The sequence below is a fragment of the Dipodomys spectabilis genome, unplaced genomic scaffold (genome assembly GCF_019054845.1).
Source record: "Dipodomys spectabilis isolate Male_0828 unplaced genomic scaffold, ASM1905484v1 ptg000424l, whole genome shotgun sequence".
In the NCBI taxonomy this organism is placed as follows: domain Eukaryota; kingdom Metazoa; phylum Chordata; class Mammalia; order Rodentia; family Heteromyidae; genus Dipodomys; species Dipodomys spectabilis.
The window spans coordinates 1,222,801-1,235,483 of NW_024871101.1; the positions used below are offsets into that span (position 1 = coordinate 1,222,801).

At 36.6% G+C, this 12,683-nt stretch overlaps 1 pseudogene; it reads right to left on the reverse strand.

Annotated features, from left to right (window-relative positions):
• Nucleotides 1-671: 671 nt before the first annotated feature.
• On the reverse strand, nucleotides 672-4,596 carry LOC122097668 (annotated as a pseudogene).
• Nucleotides 4,597-12,683: the final 8,087 nt, after the last annotated feature.

The following is a 12,683-nucleotide window of genomic DNA, read 5'->3' on the forward strand; positions in this document are numbered from 1 at the left end:
AATGGCAACCGATTAGGATTCTCCATTGCTCCATCAAAACAGAACCAGTAAGATACATGTGAATGAATGAGAGACTTAATATGAATTGGCTCAGACAATGAATGAAGTTAAGCAGACACATGATATGTTTTCTGCAAGCTGGAAAGCTAGGAAAGATGGTGGTGTAATTTAGTACTAAGGCTGAAGGCCTGAGAATCGGTTGACAGATGATAGGCAGTGTTGCTAAGTAAGTCTGAGAGGCCAATGAACCATAAATCTTGAGCTCCAATGTGTACAGGCAAGAGAAGATTGAATGATGTTATATATATATATATATGTATAAAATACAATAATAAAACAATTATTCTGTGTTTTTACTTTTTGAAATTTCAGGAAGATTTAATAAGCTTTATAGGTTTAGCAATAGAAATTTTTCCATGGGTGAGATAATTAAGGTAAAAATAAATTTTGTGGGGGGGAGGGAGGAGTTGGGGAGATGAGGAGGGAAGGGATGGTAGGGGAAAAGCAAAGGAGGGGGTAACAATGCTTGATAGGAAATGTACTCATTACCTTACTCATTTAAATGTAACCCCGTTGTACAGTATCTTTACTATAAAAATATATTAAAAATAATAAATTTTATAATTGGACAGCAGACAAATCGGTCAAAACATCAGTGACAAACTGCCTGATCAGAGCCTATAGTCTCCCATCACTGGAGTTGTCAGATCACACACTTCAGGCACTGTTGAAGAAATCTCACTTTTCACCCAAGATACAGGATCTGGTACATACAAATCATAAAGCCACTTAGGGACTACCTGTTTATTGAGGTTCATCAATATTGTGTCCTGAGATTTTAGCTTCCCATGAAAACTTCATGTGGCTATGGGTACCTAGAGGTTCCTTGATGAGTTCCTGTGGCTCCATTTTGTTCTTAGTTCCACTGGTTTAAGCCACAGCACACCTTCTTTGTTGAAGAACATATAACAGCACTATTGCCATCTTTATACAAATTGTGAAAGAATGATCACTTAGAACGACTCTCTTTATGACTATTCTATCTGGATCCACCAATAACAGATTCCCTGTAGCAATGAGGCTGTGCATTCCATTGCTTTTTTGCTTGAAAAGCAGCATAGGTACAGGAGAGGAAGTGATTGGTGTATACACTGTCACCACTACAGCCACATCAGCAGTTTCTTAACTGAAATCTATGTCTGCTGAAGTGTGCTGAGAATAAAGGACAGGCTTGGAAGCTCCTGAATTCACAATGGGAGATCAGTTCCCCTTTGGCTTTTACTGGTTCAGTGTTGTCAGGGCTCCAACTCACCACCATGTTCAATACTGTCATCTTCTGTGCATGTGGGAGCAAAGAAAATACAATCAAGGTTTGAAGTACTCAAGCCCTGAGACAGGGACTTCAGAGACATGCAGTGTGTGACATACCAGCCAATCTCAGCTCCTTCAGTTTCTTTTTCTTCAATTGGCTTAAAGACATGTTTCCTAGTATTAGTACAATTCTGAAACTGAAAGATTCAATCATCATCTTGAGGAAGATTTTCCTTAAGATCCCATGGAAATGTCCAGAAACTCTCTGAGACCTCTGTATTTCTGAGAGCAAACTCTAACAGCCAGGTCACAGGGAAACATCTCTTCCAGTCTTTCTTTTTGATTAACATTTTTTATTGTAAAGATACTGTACAGAGGGGTTACAGTTACATGAATAACATAATGAGTACATTTCTTACCGAGCGTTGTTACCCTCTCCTTTGTTTTTCCTCCACCATCTATTCCCTCCCTAAATCTCCAACTCCTCCCTACTTCCTCTCCCAAAGTTGTAAAGTTCATTTTCAACATAGTGTCTTGTATATCTCATTGTTATAATGGGTCATCCTGTATCCTTGTTTCCGCATTTTGTCATTTCCCTTCCCCCTCCCCAAATTAGAAAAATGTATAAACAGATTCAGGGCACCAGAATCAAATACAGTGAAAACAGGGGTTATACCATTGGGGGAAGAACATACAAAAGAAGCAAAAAATCACATAGTACACTAAAAACAACAGCGACAAAGATAAAACCTCTTGTGGCCCTATCTTGGGATGCATTTCATTTAACATCATCTTATATCATTGTATGTACATAGCTTTTGACCTTTTCTGCATGTCTGGTAAGATTATACTAGATGTATATTAGTTATTGCAAATAAGGGAAACCACGGGATCTGTGTTTGTTTGGGTCTGGCTTACTTCACTTAATATAATTTTTCCAAGTCTTTCCATTTCTTAACAAATTGGGCAGGGTCATTCTTTCTGATGGAAGCATAAAATTCATGTGTGTGTGTGTGTGTGTGTGTGTGTGTAATTTTCTTGATCCATTCATTACTGAGGGGCATCTGGGTTGGTTCCATATCTTAGCTATGGTGAATAATGCTACAATAAACATAGTTGTTCTGGTAGCTTTAGTATGGCTTTTTTTGTGATCATTTGGGTAAATGCCCAAGAGTAGGACTGCTGGGTCATAGAAGAGCTCTATATGGAGTCTTCTGAGGAACCTCCATACTGCTTTCCAAAGTGCTTGAACAAGTTTACACTCCCACCAACAATGCAGTAGGGTTCCCTTTTGGCCACATCTCCTCCAGCATCTGATGCTAGACCATTCTAACTGGGATGCAGTGGAATCTCAATGTTGTCTTAATTTGCTTTTCTTTTATGGCTAGAGAAGTTGAACATGTCTTCATGTGTCTATTGGCCATTTTTATTTCCTCTTCAGAGAAGTCTCTCTTTAAGACTTTAGCCCACTTATTAATTAGGCAGTTGTTTCTTTGAGGATTTGTTGTTGGGAGATTTAATTTTTTGAGTTCTAAGTATATTTTAGATATGAGACCCTTGTTTGTTGTATAGCTAGTGAAGATCTTCTCCCAATCCGTGGGCTTTCTATTGATCTTACTATGTCCTTTTCCATCTTCTAGTCTTTCTTGTTGACATTTCTCTAGCATTTTTTTCCTCAGCCTCTTCATGGACTTTTTTTATCATATAGATCATCATGTACAGACTCCTTGGTTGTCATTGTTTCATGTTCCTCCTCGTCTTCCTTTTCAGCACTCTCAACCCAAGAGTCTTCTTCCATAAAATCCTCATGTTCCATGTCATACTCATCTTCTTCTGCATCAGTTCCATCACCTTCATCCAAAATCCATCCAGCTTGGTAAATGCATGTTTCTTTGGGAATGTGTTTTTCCACCTTAGAACTTTGTTTCACAAAATCAGCTGCCTCATTCAGCTCCTCCTCAGTGGGCCAGGATTGCTCTCCTTCCATTGGATCTGGGATGACCTCTGTTTGCAATGATGCCCGTCTATCGGAGTCTGCCTTCATTAAGACCTTAAGATCTTCTTCCATATCAGTTACAGCATCTGCAGTACAAATCTCCATTGCCATGCTTCAGTCCTTCTGGGACTTAATCACTGTAGTATTTAAGGGGAAAATATCCATTGCAGTATCTATCTGTTTCATTTGGAAATCTCAATGTCCAACAATGTAAAGCAAGCTATTTTTCAGAGTCCTCCCATGATATAATCTGAGATTTTCTAGGTGTCCACAGAGTTATTCTCCTCACAAGGCACAATCAGCAGCATGGGCAAAAAAGTAGGCCTGTTGATCTCAAAAAGCAAGACGGAGTTACTTTTCATTAACCAATTGTCTAAGCAGTATGCCTACCTTCATTTTGATATCTAACAAGAGGAAAGAGCTTCTGAATTACTTTATTTCACCTTTTTTGAGATCTATTTGTTTCTACAGTGGGAGGCCAGAAACTCCCTGGGAAGCTAGGCTGTAGGTAGGAAGGCCTTGAGCAAACAACACAGGAAAGGCAGTAATCCTCAGTGGTGTCCCATGCCTTATAGTGGGTTAAGGAGGAATAGGATGGTATCAGCCACTTTAGCCATGTCTAACATAGTGTACAGATCCCCTGGCCTTGTAAATGTGAAGACCAACTGTGGTTCAAATGTGGGCACAGTATCATAAAGCTGTGAGTGTTTCCCCATTAATTCAAGCAAACTGTTCCAAGTCTCCAAGGCCTCAGGCAGGGAAATCTTGTTGTGCAAAGGCACCTCCAGCACCTGATGAGGAGGTCTTATCCTTGCTACCCAGATATCTCTGTCAGAACCACCTCCTTCTTCTGCTTTCGGACTTGGCTGGCACGATGTCTTTGGTCTATTTTCCTCAGCTCATTTCTCAACTTCTTGCACAAGATTTTCATTTCTATACAGCCTTTGCCATCTTGCTTGACACTGAGTGCCTTTATGAGGTTTATTCTGCTGTTCCAGGGGCTGGAGTGGTGAGCCGCCATGCCACCATTCACATGCACCAAGTCCACAATATAAAACCACTATTTTATACAATTAATATATGTTAATAAAAAGGAGAGAGAGGGAGAGAGAGAAAGAGATAGAGAGGAATATGCACCCCAAAACGTATTATCCCAATGACCTTCTTCTAGGCCCCATCATGTAATGGTGGAACCACTTCTCTAATGAGAGGCTGACCACCTAACTCTTTATATATGAGCATTCCATACCCAAACGATGCAACTGTATTCCTGGGCCACAAAAGACCATGCCCATTTCAAATACAAAAATGCATCCAGTACAATTCCCAATAGTTATTTTTATATGAAACCTTAACAGTGAGCTTTTACCATTGGCATTCCTATCAGCATTCTAGTTTTTCCAGCAACCATCACAATCAATCCACAAGCTCTGCTCATAGTATTCTAGACATTATCGTGCCTGCTTCTGCAAACTTTGTCAAATTCCTCCTTCAAACCAATTCCAAAGACTTCTGAACCATACTGTCAGTCATCATCAAAGCAATGGGCAGATGGTACCATTTCTGGTCCCCAAATTAGTATTTGTCAGGCTTCTCTAGAGTAACAGAGCCAATAAAATATGTGTGTGTATGTGGGGAACACAGGCAGCAAACATGACCCTGAGAGGGAGTTGAGTGGGCAGAGCCCGATTTGCTTTACGTTCAGAGGTAACCAGCCCCGTGGAAGCTTAGGTGCATGATAGGGTGTGACCTTGACAGTGATTGGTTCCTCTTCCTCCCCTGCCATGCCACCTGCTCTTTTTTGCTTTTAAAAGGGCTTGGTCTGTGTTAATAAACGAGTTTTCCTGCTTGAATTGACTCCCGGCTGCGTCTGATTGTCTCCCTGGCTAAGGGAGGCTGGGGAACGGGCAAGCTGCCTCACTTACCTTTCCTCGGACCCCGACCCCGTCCGTCTTTCGTGGGATGGATGAAGACCTGACATGTGTATGTGTATAAGATTTATTAGATTGATTTACAAAATCAGAAACTGGAAAATCTCACAGTGGCTGTTTGCAAGCTGAAGAGCTAGAGGAGCTCGTTCTTAGACAAAAAAACTAGAAGCCTCAAAATATGGGGGACTAGCCTGTCAAAGCCCGAAAGCTCCTTGGAGAGTCACTGGTGTGTATCTATGTTCAAGGCTAAAGAAACTGAAGACTCATGTTCATGGACAATGGTAGCAGCAAAAATTGCACCCACTCAAGAGGAAACTAGGTTGCACAGAATGGCAAGCTTCCACCTTCTGACCTGGGCACCAGCATATTCGACAATGCCATCCACATTCAGGGTGGGCTTATAATACCTCAGTTCACTGATTCACATACCAATTGTTGCTGGAAACACTTTAACAGACACAAGCAGAAATGTGCTCTATTGATTGTCTAGGTTTCTCTCAATGCAATCAATTTGACAACAATGATGATCAACCACCACACCAAGGAAAGAAGCTGAAAGGTACACAGAGAATGCCTTACCTTACCCATTTAATTATTAAAATTATTCTCTAATAGGTCACCCTTTGGTGAGTATTCATCTAAATGTAAATACTTTCATGTGTTTCACCCATTCATAAATATTTTCATGTGTTCTAACCATTCAGAGACATCTATAAACCTCTTTCAGTAGTTTTTCATCACCAGTATTTCAACTATGTTCTTCTCGAGTCTTTGACCAGTAAGTATCATTTCTTGGGCTGAAAACCTCTGTTGTATTGCTTTTATGCCTTTATAAAAATTATTTATTGTATTTTCTTTGCCTTTTGTGCAAATTTTATAACTTTTTATCTGTCTACAAAAAATATCTTATTTGGATTATGAAGGGAATAGTACTATATTTTGGAAGGACAGACATTTGCTATTCTGTCTTAAAACCTATAAAAAAGTAGGTCTAATTATTATGGTGCCTAATTTTTTCATTAAAAATTGTCAGTTTTCAGGATAGAGGTTTTGTAGTTGTTTTGTTTCAATTCTTTTGTATGGTTTCAAATTGTATTGAATTTTTTATTTTTATTTCAAATAAGGACTATTTAATTTTATTCATGTGTTATTTTTAAAGATTTTGTTATCTTTAAGTAGTTGTACAAAGGTTGCCATTTGGCAAAACAGCTTATGAATACAATATATCTTGATCGATGTCACCCTTTCAACACTCACCCATCTCTCTCCTACCCACTTCTTGCCCCACTTTTCTCAATTTTGTAGGATATACATTGATTTTTTTAAAATGTTTTTATAGTGAAAATACTGTACAGAGAGGTTACAATTAAATGAGCAAGCTAATGAGTACATTTCTTATCAAGCATTGTTGCCGCCTCCTTTGTTCTTCCCCTACCATCCAGTCCCTCCCACTTCCTCAACTACACCCCCACCCTCTACCCCCACCCCCACACCTGCCTAAATTGTAAAGTTCGTTTTTTAACATAGCCTCTTGCACATCTCATTGTTGCAATGGGTCAATCTGTATCCCTATTTAAACATTTTGTTTTTTCTCTTCCCCTCCACAAATTATGCCACCCATGGGGGAGGGACATACAAAGCAACAAAGAAATCACATGGTACCTTATAAATACATTAGAAACTATAGCAAGGAAGAAAAATCACTGTGTCCCTATCTTGAGGTTCATTTTGCTTAACATCACCTTATCTGAGCTTTTCTGCTTGTCCCAGACATATACAAATTATTGCTAATAACAACAGATGCTGGAGGGCATGTGGCCAGAAGGGAACCCTACTGCATTTTTGTTGGGAGTGTAAACTTGTTCAACCACTTTGGAAAGTAGTGTGGAGGTTCCTCAAAAGACTCCACATAGAGTTCCCCTATGACCCAGCAATCCCACTCTTCGGCATTTGCCCAAATGATCATAAACAAGGCCATACTAAAGCTACCAGCACAACTATGTTTATCATAGTATTATTCACCATAGCTAAGATATGGAACCAAACCAGATGCCCCTCAGTAGATAAATGGATCAAGAAAATGTGGTATATATACACAATGGAATTCTATGCCTCCATCAGAAAGAATGACATTGCCTCATTTTTTGGGAAATGACTTGGAGAAAATTATATTAAATGAAGTAAGCCAGACCCAAAGAAACATAGGTCCCATGTTTTCCCTTATATACATTGATTCTTGATGGCATTCACTCCTCTTCTTTCATCAACCTCTTTCCCTTTAAACCAACCTCACCCCTTTAGACTATCTACTTCTTGGTGTTTTATTTTGCTGAACTTTGACTTTGCCTTTCTCAGGAATTGTAAGGAATTTGAGATCTTCCTTAAATTTACCATATTTCACTTAATATATATTATGTACTTGTATTCCACCCAACATATTTACTTATAAGTTCATAAGCTAAATCTAGCTTCCACATATAACTATAGGGAAAATATGCATTCTTTGTCCCTCTGGGCCTAATGTCCTTCACTTAGCATAATTTTTCCAGGGCTTTCCATTTCTTTACAAATGGTACAATATCATTCCTTTTAATAGATGAATAAAATTCTATTATGAATATACACTATATTTTCTTGATCCATTCATTCATTGAGGAGCATCTAGGCTGATTTCATATCTTCACTATGGTGAATAATATTACAATAAACATGATTGTTCTGGTGGCTTTGTTGTATTCTCTTTGTAATCCTTTGGGTAAATGCCCAGGAGTGGAATTGCTGGGGCATAGGGTAATTCTGTTTAATTTTTTTGAGAAGCCTCTACACTGCTTTCCAGAGTGGTTGAACAAGTTTATATTCCCACAATAGTGTATTAGGGCTCCCTTTTGGCTGCATCCTCATCAGCATCTATGTTTTCTTGATAAAATAATCATTCTAACTGGGATGAGATGGAATCTCAGTGTTGTTACATTTCCTTTATGGCCAGAGATATTGAGCATTTTTCATGTTTCTGTTGACTATTTTTATTTCTTCTGAGAAGACATTTTATCTTGTGAACTTGTTTAAATTAGTCTTTGAAGGGTTTTGTGACAGAAGTTTCTTATGTAGACCAACATGCCATATACAAATAGGATATTTGAAACATGTGGGTCTTGTATTTCTTATATCATTAATCTAGCTTTGTTGACATGTATAATGCTGAATACATAAGATTAAACATTCTGGCTTTGTCCTCAAATTATCGTAGTAAACATTCAGTCATTCTCCATTCAATATGTATGATGTGAATTTTTGTAAATGTTCTTTATCAAGGTGAAGAAGTTCTTTATCAATAGCTTTCTAAAAGTTGCAACATGAAAAGATGTTGAATTTTTTTACTTATTCTGCATCACTTGAATTTACCACATGATTCTTCTCCTTTAGTTTGTAGTTGTTAGATTGTTCAAGGAGATTTTTTTGATGTTTATTCAATTTTTTCCTGAAAATAAAGCTACTTATTCATGATTATGCTTCTCTTTATGGAGTATTGAATTATGTTTGCTAATATTTTAAAATTTTTGAATCTGCATTCATGGGGAATATTGATCAAAGGTTTCTTTCTCTTCACCTGATTTTGTACTGAATAATACTGGCTTCATGACATTAGTCAGGGGATTCCTTCCTTATCTATTTTCTAAGAGTTATTCTGCAGGTTCTTTGTTTATTGGCATATATTAATTGCACAAAATGGTTTCATGTGAAAATGTCATGCACGCATTATATATATATACATACGTATATATATATATATATATATATATATAAAAAACAAGTTCACTCACTCTTTATTACTCTTCCAGTTTTACATTTTTAGTGTATATGTATTTTTATACATATACATTATATACTTTAATCACATTCATCTGCAATCATATTCTTTGTTTTTCCTTCCCCTTCCTATTGGTTTTGTCTCACAATCATATCATGTTATTTTTAGGCCTAGATTCTATACATGACAGAAAACGTATGATTCTATTTCTCATCTTGGCTTCTCTTTCTCAATAAGATCATCTCCCATTCCATCAATTCTCCTGCCATCAACATACTTGCATTCTATTTTATGACCAAATAACTGTTTATCATATATATATCATATATATATATGTACACTTTCTTCATTCATTCCTGATTGTTAGGCACCTAGGCTGATATTATAGTTTGGCTATTGTAATAGTGCTGCCAAAACAAACATAACTGTGCAGGTGTTTCTGTTATGTGTTAATTTGCATTCCTTTGGATATGTGCTCAGGACTGGTGCAGCAGAATCATATGATACTTCTATTTTTCATTTTTTGAGGAACATCCATAGTGGTTACAAAAATTTGAACAATTTTTTTTACAAATTAGCTGTCACCCCAAATATCTTTTTCAAATGTATCTAAATTATTTCAGCTTCTTTATTAGTTAAATATCTATTCAAATTATTTTCTTTCATTTTGGGTTAGTGTGGTAGTTTCTCAGGAATTTGTCCATTTTTCCAGGAAATAAATCATGCATGTATAAAAGTGTCTATAATATTCTTTTATTATTTTTGATATCTGTGTATCCTGTGATTGCCCTTTTTCATTTCAAATCCTGTTAATTTCTGCCTTCTTTTTCAGTCTTCATTCTGTCTTCTCCAACATTTTTTGAGTGGATTAAATTTAGCAAGACCAATTTTGTTTGATTTGCTACACTTTTTCTCATCAATTTAATTTCTTCTACTTTTTCAATTGTCTTTCATCTGCTTATTTGTATTCTCTTTTGGGGATGGGAGGGCAGGGATTGTAAGGGGAAACAAAGGAGGAGCCAACAATGATTGATGGGCAATATACTCATTACTTTGCTCATGTAATTGTAACTCCTCTGTACTGTATTTTCACAATAAAAAAACTTAATAATTAAAAATTTTATTGTTATTGTAAGGGTGATGTACAGAGGGATTACTATTGCATGTCAGGTGGAAAGTATATTTCTTTTTTGGTAATATCAACCCTTCACTCACTCTCAGGTTCCCCCTTCCATCCCAACCCACACATTGTACAATTCATTTTCAGCATAGTGTCCAGAGTGCCATTCCTGCACTTATTCACCCTATGTCCCTCCGTTTCTGTGCCTTCCCTTCCCTTCTCAAAGACAGATCAATAAACAAATAGAACAAAACAAAAAGAAAATAAAAACAGCAAAAATGAAAAAAAAATCTCTTTTCTATTTTGCTTACTTTTATTTTTAAAAAATCTTTTCTCCACATTTCTTGAGATGGAAGTATTCTTTGTTATTGCTGCTGCTGCTATGTATTTGAGAAATGGTCTTGCTATGTAGCTGTGGCTGGCCTTGAATTTGTGGCCTTCCTGCTTCAATGCTGTGTGCTGGGATTACAGGTACGTACCACTACACCTGGTATTTGGAGTAGAGATTTTTGATGTGAGACTTAATTACTTGTGTAGTGTGAGGATATATTGCTATAGATATTCTTTTCTGCACTGCCTGTGTTACTTAACTTCTATAGGATTATTTTATTTTCATTTTGTTTGGAGTATGTTTGGATATTTTTCTCACAGAAAAATGATTATTATTATTATTATTATTATTTCATTTGCAGGTATTTGGAAATTTTCCTGATACTATTCTGAGATTTATTTTTTCTAATTTGATTACATTTGTGACCAAAGAACATGCTCTATGTCATTTCAAATCTTTTATGTTTATTTAGACTTTTTTGTTCCAGGTATGGTTATTCTTGAAAAAATTCTTTTGGCACTCATATATAATATTTATTCTATTATTATTTAGTGGAGTGGTCTAATAATGCCACTTAGATCCTATTGGTTGATGTATACTATTTAGTTGTGTATCTTTGCTAAGATTCTAATAATGATCAGTTGTTGACAGAGAATACAGGTGCAGAAGCACACAACTATTTGTATACTTATTTCTTTGTTGTTTTATCAGTTATTTGATGGCTTTATGGAATCTTAAATCAGTTGTTCATTTCACATGCATTTGTATTTGTACTATATTTTCTAAGTACTGTGATTCTTTAACCACTGTGAAATTTAATTCTTTATCTAGTAATTTTCTTTCCTGTGAAATCTCCCTTATTGGATACCTAGACAACCACTCCTTTAATGTTAATTTCACAAATTCACTGGCTTCTACTATATTCATACAGAAGATCTGTTTAGAAGATTTAATCACCAAAAAGCACATTTTTTTTCTCAACAGTACTCACTCCTTATCCTTTTTTTCCCTTTCCTCCTAGATAGATCTGTGACTGCTGTTTCATTGTTTTTATTGAGTATATTTAAATTGCACAAAATTATATTTGTGCCTATTCTGAGGCTTGAACTCAGGGCCTCACACTCTTGCGTGGCTTTTCTGCTTATGGCTGGTGCTCTTCTACATGAATCACGTATTTAGTCCAGAATTTTGCTTGTTATTTGGAAATAGAGTGATGTATTTTTCTGTGTAGGCTGGCTTCAAACTGAATTCTTCCAGGTATCAGTCTCTTGAGTAGTAGGATTATAAGTGTGATCCACCAGTGCTCAGCTCCAACTGATGTTTTGCTATACATAGTGCAATGAGTACTATAGTCAAGCAAATTAACATGATCATTCCTTCATCTGGAAATTTTTAGTAAAATGCAATTATGTTATACATTAGATTGCTAAACTTACTCATCCTATATAATTGTACTTGCATGAACATGGACCTTTGCCTCCCTATTTCTCACCCTTTCCTCTTGATGATAACTACAGTTATACTCTATGTATCTATGAATTCAACCTTTTAAATTTCACATGTAAGTGAGATTATGCACTGTGCTTCTTTAGGAGTCTACCTTATTTAATTTAGCAAAATGTCCTTCAGGTCTATCCATGTTGTCACAAATGATAGAATCTTCAAGGCCACACACACACACACACACACACACACACACACACACACACACACACACACGCACTTCAATGTCTTTATCCATTCATTCAATATGGCACACATAGATATCTAAATGGTTTCCCACTCTTGACTACAGTAACTAGTGCTACAGTGGACATGGGAATGCAAATATCTCTATGCTGAGCTCTTTTCACTTCTTTTGATGATCTATACTCAGATGAGGGATTTTTGGGTGATGTGATGGTTCTATTTTTTGAGGAACTTTTGCATTGTTTTCAATAACATCAATCTTGTGGAGAAAAGATTCCCTTTTTGTCACATCCTCACCCAAACTTATGTTTTGTGCTTTTCATAACAGTCAACTGAAGTGATACCTCATTGCAGTTTTAATTTTTATTTTCATATGTAAACGTTTTCCAAATACCTGCTGGCCATTTGTATATCTTCTTTTTATTCAGATCTTTTGCTTATTTTTGTGTGTGCCAGAACTGGGACTGGAACTCAGGGCCTGGGCACTGTCCCTGAGC